The sequence below is a fragment of the Linepithema humile genome, chromosome 6, assembly GCF_040581485.1.
Source record: "Linepithema humile isolate Giens D197 chromosome 6, Lhum_UNIL_v1.0, whole genome shotgun sequence".
NCBI lineage: Eukaryota > Metazoa > Arthropoda > Insecta > Hymenoptera > Formicidae > Linepithema > Linepithema humile.
Window position 1 is genome coordinate 29,677,228 of NC_090133.1, and position 9,276 is coordinate 29,686,503.

At 54.3% G+C, this 9,276-nt stretch overlaps 2 pseudogenes; both read left to right on the forward strand.

The window, feature by feature from the left end:
• The first annotated feature begins 1,004 nt into the window (after nucleotides 1-1,004).
• On the forward strand, nucleotides 1,005-1,183 carry LOC137000923 (U2 spliceosomal RNA; annotated as a pseudogene).
• A 7,911-nt stretch (nucleotides 1,184-9,094) lies between these two features.
• On the forward strand, nucleotides 9,095-9,276 carry LOC137000921 (U2 spliceosomal RNA; annotated as a pseudogene).

A 9,276-nucleotide genomic window follows, 5' to 3' on the forward strand; every position in this document is an offset into this window, starting at 1 on the left:
TGAACCAGCGGGTTGAGGGCGTGCACGGGGAGCTACGAGAGCTACGGCCTGATCTCGTGGTCAGGCACGAGCAATCGAAGTGTGTCGTCATTTGCGACGTCACGGTGCCCTTCGAAAACAGGCTAGTGGCTTTCGAGGAGGCTAGGGCGAGGAAGGTCGCCAAGTACTCAGCCCTAGCGGAGGAGCTGCACCGACAAGGGTATCGTGTAGCGGTGACGGCCCTCGTCGTGGGCGCCCTCGGCTCGTGGGACACGAGAAATGAGGCGGTGCTCGCGATGCTCCGCGTGAGCAACAAGTATGCGCAATTAATGCGCCGCCTCATTGTCTCGGATACCATTCGCTGGTCTAGGGACATCTATGTGGAGCATGTGAGCGGCGTGCGCCAGTACAGAGCTCCTCTCCCTCCGTCTGAAGATGGGGCCCTTGTTGAGCCGCCCCAAGCAATTCGCCAGCGTTGGCCCGACGATCAGCGCGGCGACGATCAGGGTGCTTCACGTCCCTTATGTATGCGTGTGCTTTAGTGCGACAATCGTGGCGGGTGCCTGTGATATTTTTCTGTGATATTTTTATACTGTTCTTCCGGCCCGCCACGACGATTGAATGAATGTCGCGATTAACCGAGTGTGAATGTCGCGTTTTTACTTATTTATTTATTTATTGTTTTAACCGTTGACTAGAGTCTTATTTATTTATTATTAGATTAAGCCGCGCATGCTCCCCCGGGACAATTTTTATCTTTGACCCATTTCTTATTGTGTCTCCGGGGGTGCCGTACAAAGAGCGCTGTATCTTTTTTTATACATTGCCCCAGTCCGCCAGCTGGGGCAATATTTTATATAAATCTGTGATATGGTGTCCTGGGGGTGCGCCCCCAGGCACCCCAGCGTGATGCCCACTGCCGGGGGGGGCCATTGTCTCCCGGCCATTATTATTTATAAGGTGCGCGGCGTAAACGCCGAAATATTTATGTATTTTACCCTAGGGGGCTTGCCCCCTGGGGAACATTAGCTGCAAATTAAAGGCGTATTATCTGTTCTTATCAGCTTAATATCTGATACAATCCCCAAAGGGGATTCAGAATATTAAACTGATTTTTGGAACCGGGTGGGTGCCCCGGAGCTCGCTCCGGCTCCGCCGCGGGTCAGCCCAGCATTGCAGTGCCGCAGGGTCTGGCCCAATAATAATTAATAATAATTAATAGTAGCCTTGTTATTATTGCATTCACCCGGAGCAATAATATAAGAATCGGTTTAATATTCTGACTCCCGGCCCGCGCCGTCCGGGCCGAAAATCGCGATTTTGTGACGGGCGGGGTGCATGTTTTGTCATATTTTTCGTACTTATTTTATCCTATTTATTTTATTTTATCCATATATTGCTCTTGGCTCGGAGAAAGCCAAAGTTTTTATTTATTTAATAACATAGTTTTCGCGAGTGAGTGTTGTGCTACGAGGAGAGGCGGTGCCGAGGAAAAGTGCCCGTGATCCGGCCGGCTGCGCTTTGGAGGTTAAGTCCCGCTGTCATACGCCGTGGGACTTGGAAAAATTTCGAGTAAGTACCGCATAGGAGCACCTGTGTAAAAGTGACAGGTTGAGGTTAGGTGCTCCTGTGTACCCGTGCTCGCGAGTGGCAGGTGCGGTAACAGGTGCGTGCGTGCGCTACGGCGGGTGCGGTGCGGTGCGGGGCGTGCGTGTGTGAAGTGTCGCTGTGCCCGGTGCCGCTCGAGAGGTTGTCCTGGTGGACTTAGTTTCTGCATACATTGCATTGTCTGCAGCTAAGTCCATCGGGAACGCTATTGCGCACGCGTGTCGGTAGACACGCGGGTGACTCTTGCGGCATCGTCCACGGCGACATAGATTCGCTACCTCGCGCGGCGTCGCTCTCGGCAGTCTGCCGGTGGCCTAGTAACTTTGCGAGTAGTGACTTGTCCAATTCGAGCTCGGACTTGTCCAGAATTGGCCACCGGCTTAAAACGCAATAACTCGATAAATAATAACGCAAATTGAACAGAATCGGTCCGCCAATTAATTATTTATTGCTCTTCGTCCCGTCCGTCCGTCAAATTGTTTAAATTATATCGTTTTATTTATTTATTGTGTTATATGTACATAATAAATGTTTTTATATATTGTGACATTATTTATTTAATACCCATGCGCTGCAACAATTGACGGAGACGGTGGACGCGTTTATTTATTATTTTTATTATTTATTTATTATTAAAACTGCCCTTTTATCTAGTCGACTGTTAGGCAGGTAGTTGCTGGTTACTGACACAATATTTTAACTTTTGACAATTATTTATTAACTCGTTTTTATTTATTTATATTTTATTATTTACACAGTCACTTTTTAAAACTTTTTATCTATTTATTTATATATTTTTATATCTTATTTTACACATTTACTTTTTGCTGTTTTTACTATTAATTATTAATTCGATTTTATATTTTTACATTTTATTATAAACAATTTTACTCTTTTCAACTTTTGACTCATTTATTTATACAATTTTATATTTTATTTTTACACAATTGCGTTTTATTATATGTTATTTATTTTTATTATATTTCTTATTATTTGTGACAGCCCAGCAACATTTTTAATTATTTCTAGTCTTTTTACACTTTATTTATTATATTTATTATCGTTATTTTTATTATTTATTATTTATTTATTATTAAAACTGTCTTTATACTAGTCAACTGTCAGGCAGGTAGCTACTGGTAGCTGTCACGGAAATTTTAACTTTTAACCATTATTTATTAGTTCGTTTGTACAAATTTACTTTTCATTATTTACAATTTTACTATTTACAACTCCCTATTTATTTATTTATACATTTTTATATTTTATTTTTCACACTTACTTTTTATAACTTTTTACTATTATTTATTAATTCGTTTTTACAAATTGACTTCTTATTATTTACAATTCTACATTTTACAACTTTTGACTTATTTATTTATACATTTTTATATCTTATTCTTACACAATTATTTTTTATTACTTTTGACTATTATTTATTAATTAATTTGTACAAACTTACATTTTATTATATACAATTTGACTTTTTACAACTTTTGACTTGATTATTTATACACTTTTATATCTTATTTATACATTATTACGTTTTATTATATTTTATTTATTTCTAGTATATTTACTATTTTCCGTGACAGCCCAGCAGCATTTTTAGTTATTTTTATTTATTTTTACACATTATTTATTATCCTTGTTATTTATTATTATTTATTAGCGAAAGCGAAGGCGGACCGATAGGTATATTAGCACCGGCCTGCCACTAGAGAGACTGCATCGTGGGGCCGGCGGTTATCCATATTTTATTATTTATTGGACAGACGCATTATTTATTTATTTATTTATTTATATATTTTTATTATTTGCATATTTTTAATTATTTTTATTATTTTTTTTATTATTTTTTAACTGCATACGACCGCAATGGATACCGGCCCGCGCGTTGTAGTTTTAGCCTTCCCGCTCCCGAACAAAGTTCAATGTCCACGCTGCTATCGGGGCGAGGAGGCTTTCGAGCGAGTGCGGGGGGAGTATTGCGACCCGGCTCATTTATTAAAGCATTTGAAACAAATGCACCCGGGGGACACCGTGGCGTACGAGTGCTCCGTCTGTAAATATAGGGGGAAAACGGCGTACCCGAAAAAAGACGTAGCAAAGCACTACGACAAGGAGCACTCGGTCCCCCGGACAGAGCCGGGTCCGACTCCCGGTACCGAAGCGCAGCCGCGGCAATCGTCCGTGCGCGTCGGGAGTGCATCGACGAGTGCGCGAGCGCGTGCCCCGCGTGCGCAACAGCGAGCGGCGCCCGCGGGTGTGCCGTCGACGAGCCGATTGACCGGCTGGTTGCAACCCGGGCGCACCATGGCCCCGACACCATCGCCACCACCACCAACGACATCATCGGAGGAAGGGTCCCCCTCATACGCGGCCGTCACAGCAGCATCGACCTCCGCTGCAACGAGGACCAGCCCCCTGACAGCGGGGGCAACGGGGACGGTCGCGACGAGGCGCACCACGCGCAGAGGAGCGACACCGGAGGCCGCCGCGTTGGAGAAGACACCTCCTGGCCAGAATGTGCCCGCTGCGTCCTCCAGACGTCCGCCGTCGGCGAGATCGACGCGCGCCCCCCTGCGCTACTCCCCGGAGGAGCGAACAGCATCAAAGCGCAGGGGGACAACAGCGACGAGGAGGCGAAAGACACCCGAGCGCACCCCATCGCCAACCACCGTCGCTGGCACCGGGGCCAGTGGCGCGGTGCGCCGGGTGTTGCGCGCGTCGGTCCCCCGCGAGACCGCGGCAAGGTCGGCACGTTCCCCCTCTCAACCCCCGTCAACCCGGGCGACGGGGGTGACCACCAGGACCACCACAGCGAGAGGGGGTGCAGTCAGAAAGCCGCCCGGCAATTCCCCGCCGCAGACCAGCGCGGCGGGTGCGAGGAAAATGAGCCGGGCGGTGAGCGTGCCGACCGTGAAGAGCGGTGCGCGACAGCGGACACCCCCGATCATGCCAACGATCGGGGAGGCGTCGAGGGGAGGACGGGCCGCCACGGTGAGCGCGGAGAAGAGGCCCGTCGCTCCCCCGCGTAAAGAGGCAACGCCATCACCGACGCTGAGGACAGCGGGCACGCCGGCGTCGCAGGATTCGGGGGGCGAGCCGCGGACGAGGTCCGTGGGCAGTCAAACGCCCCCCATGAGGGCCCCCAGTCCGCCACTTCCATCACCCAGTGTGGCGGAAGGGCCCGTGGCCACTGCACACCGAGTGGCCATTACCGCGACGTCGGCATCGATGACGACGACGACCACGACGACGGTGACGACGACGATGTGCCGCAGCCCCATCATGTCAACGGGGCTGCCGGCACCGACGGGGGGGACGTCGCCCCCCTTACCACCAGCCACACCCCCGTCCAACGTGGGGACGTCACCGGTCGTCGGTGGGGCCAGGAGGTCCTACACGCCGACCCACTTACCAGCGAGGGCAACGGAGCGGCGGCAGGAGCCCAGCGTGGTGCGACTGGATTCTTCGGAGGACAGCGAGGGGGACGTGGAAGGGCCATGGAGGACGCGTCCGGGGCGAAGAGCCAAAAGGCGTCGGCTCTTGAGCGGCGGCTCGCCCGCGAACGAACCACCGGTCGCAGCGGCGACGGTTGCGCGCGCGGCGCCCGCGTTGCCACTCGCAACGCTGGCGAATCCATTTGTAGTGTTAAGACGACTCGAGGAGGAACAACCCCTCAACATAATTGGGCAACGGCGATACGAGGTCACCCCGCCGAGGGCGCGAGAGGGAGGAGACAACCGGGCGAGTACTGGTGAGTCAAACGCCTCTCATTCGAATGCTCCGGTAAATGTCCGCGGAGTGATGGGTCGTCGACGAGGCCCGAGGACCCGCGTACAGGCCGTCGGGGAGAACGGGGCATCCGCGGTCCCTGTGGATCCAGCAAGGCGCGGGGCGAATCAACGCCGGCCGCAACGACCGCCTGCTCAGCCCGATCGGTCGCCCCGTCGGCAGCCGGCGCGAGCGACTGTCGAAAGACAGCGCAAGCGTGTGAGGCTCGCCGCACGGGACGATCTGGTCGGTCGAGCAGCGGCCGTTGAGACGATTGCGGACCTGGAGGAGTACGCGGCACTCGTCGCGGCCTTCTTCAGGGAGGATGCAGCGCCGACGGCTGACGGGGAGGCGCCCGGTGCCCGAGATCGTCCACGAAGGGGCGGGCGGCCGCGGGGGCGGCGTGCAGCGGAAGCAGCAGTCGCCGACGAGAGAGGGGGTGCCAGGGGGGAGGCACCGGCTGACCCCCGATTTAATATTATAAATTCGGGAGAAGGACGCGGGGGCTGGGTGCGCGAAGCAACCCGCATTCAGGCCCTGTACAGGAGGAACCGTCGCAAAGCGGTGCGAGAAGTGCTACAGGGTCCCGCTGACTTTTGCCAGGTGCCTAAGCAGCGGGTGCACCAGTACTTTGAGCGCCTGTACCGCGACGAGGGCCGACTGGATGGCGCCGATGCGGATGTGGAGCCCGCTGAACCCGCGACGCCAGAGGATGTCGCGCGCCTCACGGATCCCTTCGCGGAGCGAGAGGTGGACCGTCGGCTGCGGCGTATGACTAACTCTGCGCCGGGGCCCGACGGCGTCACCTACCGTGACCTTCGCGGAGCGGATCCTGGAGCGTGCCTCCTCGCAGCGCTGTTCAACATCTGCATCCGGCTCGAGGCAGTCCCAGCGTCCTGGAAGACCTCCAATACAGTGTTAATTTTTAAGAAAGGAGACCGCGACGATTTGGAAAATTGGCGCCCTCTCGCTCTCGGTGACACTATGCCGAAACTGTTCGCCGCTCTCGTGGCCGATCGTCTCACAGACTGGGCGGTCGACCGGGAGAAACTTAGTCCCGCACAGAAGGGATTCCTGCGGGACGAGGGGTGTTACGAACACAATTTCGTCTTGCAGGAGATCCTGACTGATGCGCGGAGGAGCCGCAGACAGGCGGTCGTTGCGTGGCTGGACCTTTCCAATGCGTTTGGCTCGGTCCCGCACGCGGCGATCCGCCGCGCTTTCGTTCGAGCCGGCGTGCCGCGGAAAGTCATAGAAATATGGCGATCCATGTACGACGATTGCACGACTCGGGTTCGCACCGTCGAGGGCTACACCGCGCCCATCAACATTCGCTCGGGGGTGCGCCAAGGTTGTCCGCTGAGCCCCATCGCCTTTGACCTCGCAATCGACTCGGTGCTGCGTGCAGCTGCCGGGGCGGGGGCGGGGTATGACCTGAATGGGGTTAAATGGTCAATTTTGGCCTATGCGGACGACATTGCACTGGTGTCCGACACGCCTGAGGGAATGGAGCGGCTTCTAGCCGCGGTGGAGGGCGAGGCTCTGTCGGCAGGATTGCGGTTCAACCCTGCCAAATGCGCCACACTGCACATCGGAGCAGCTGCCGGCGGCAGGGTCCTGCCGACAAGATTCGCCGTCCGGGGCCAACCGCTGCCTTGTCTGGCAGAGGGCGAGCCTTATCGGCATCTCGGTGTCCCTACGGGATTCTCGGTGGACCAAACGCCCTACACCACAATTCGCGGCATCCTGGAGGACCTCGAGAAGGTGAACCGGTCCCTGCTCACCCCGTGGCAACGCGTGGAAATGGTTGCCGTCTATCTGCTCCCAAAATTAGATTTTCTGCTGCGGGGTGCAGCCGTGGAGAAGGGCCCCCTCAAGGCCACGGACCTGCAGATCCGCAGGTTCGCCAAAACGTGGCTCAACCTCCCGCAGAGAGCAAGCGCGGAGGTAGTCTACCTGCCTCCTCACAAGGGGGGATGTGGACTGCTTCCGTTGGCTGACCTCGCCGACGTCCTCACCGTTGCCCACGCGTTCCGTATTCTTACGGCGCGTGACGTGGCGGTGCGTGACTTGGCGTGGGCTACGCTGCGGGGAGTGGTTGGGCGACGAATCGGCCACGCCCCTGACTGCGAGGAAATCGCCGCCTTCCTTTCCGGTTCGCTGGAGGGGAGGCTGAGGGGTGGAGGGGAGTCCTCCTTCTGGTCAAGGGTCCGGAACGCCGGAAGGAGACAATCCGAAAGGTTGTCCGTGCGGTGGAGGTGGGTAAGGGAAACCGAGGAGATGACCGTGGGATGTCGGGGCCCCAGGGGAACGACGGTAGTGGTACCACCAGGAGCTCGCTCCCAGGTGATCACCCGTCTGCGCTCGGCTGTAGCTTTTTATTATTTAAATACGCTCGTGCGAAAACCGGACCAGGGGAAGGTGTACGAGGTGTCGTCGCGGAACGGGGTGAGCAATCACTTCCTCCGTGGCGGCAGCTTCACTCGTTTCGCCGACTGGCGATTTGTACATCGCGCCCGCCTAGACGTGCTCCCCTTAAATGGGGCACGTCGATGGGGGGAGGGCGATAAGCGCTGTCGGCGCTGCGGTGGGGCAGCCGAGACCCTTCCCCACGTATTGGGTCACTGCGGGGTACACGCGGCCGCGATACAGCTGAGGCATGACGCCGTCTTGCACCGCCTCTGGAAGGCTTGTCGCCTGCCGGGTGAGGTACGCGTGAACCAGCGGGTTGAGGGCGTGCACGGGGAGCTACGAGAGCTACGGCCTGATCTCGTGGTCAGGCACGAGCAATCGAAGTGCGTCGTCATTTGCGACGTCACGGTGCCCTTCGAAAACAGGCTAGTGGCTTTCGAGGAGGCTAGGGCGAGGAAGGTCGCCAAGTACTCAGCCCTAGCGGAGGAGCTGCACCGACAAGGGTATCGTGTAGCGGTGACGGCCCTCGTCGTGGGCGCCCTCGGCTCGTGGGACACGAGAAATGAGGCGGTGCTCGCGATGCTCCGCGTGAGCAATAAGTATGCGCAATTAATGCGCCGCCTCATCGTCTCGGATACCATTCGCTGGTCTAGGGACATCTATGTGGAGCATGTGAGCGGCGTGCGCCAGTACAGAGCTCCTCTCCCTCCGTCTGAAGATGGGGCCCTTGTTGAGCCGCCCCAAGCAATTCGCCAGCGTTGGCCCGACGATCAGCGCGGCGACGATCAGGGTGCTTCGCGGCCTTTATGTATGCGTGTGCTTTAGTGCGATAATCGTGGCGGGTGCCTGTGATATTTTTCTGTGATATTTTTCTTTTATACTGTTGTTCCGGCCCGCCACGACGATTGAATGAATGTCGCGATCAACCGAGTGTGAATGTCGCGTTTTTACTTATTTATTTATTTATTGTTTTAACCGTTGACTAGAGTCTTTTTATTTATTTATTATTAGATTAAGCCGCGCATGCACCCCCGGGACAATTTTTATCTTTTGACCCATTTCTTATTGTGTCCCCGGGGGTGACATACAAAAAGCGCTGTATTTTTATACATATTGCCCCAGTCTACCAGCTGGGGCAATAATTTTATATAAAACTGTGATATGGTGTCCTGGGGGTGCGCCCCCAGGCACCCCAGCGTGATGCCCACTGCCGGGGGGGGCCATTGTCCCCCGGCCATTATTTATTTATAAGGTGCGCGGCGTGAGCGCCGATTAATTATATGTATTATACCCTAGGGGGCTTGCCCCCTGGGGAACATTCTTTGTAAAATAAAGGTGCATAATCTGTTCTTATCAGCTTAATATCTGATACAATCCCCAAAGGGGATTCAGAATATTAAACTGATTTTTGGAACCGGGTGGGTGCCCCGGAGCTCGCTCCGGCTCCGCCGCGGGTCAGCCCAGCATTGCAGTGCCGCAGGGTCTGGCCCAATAATA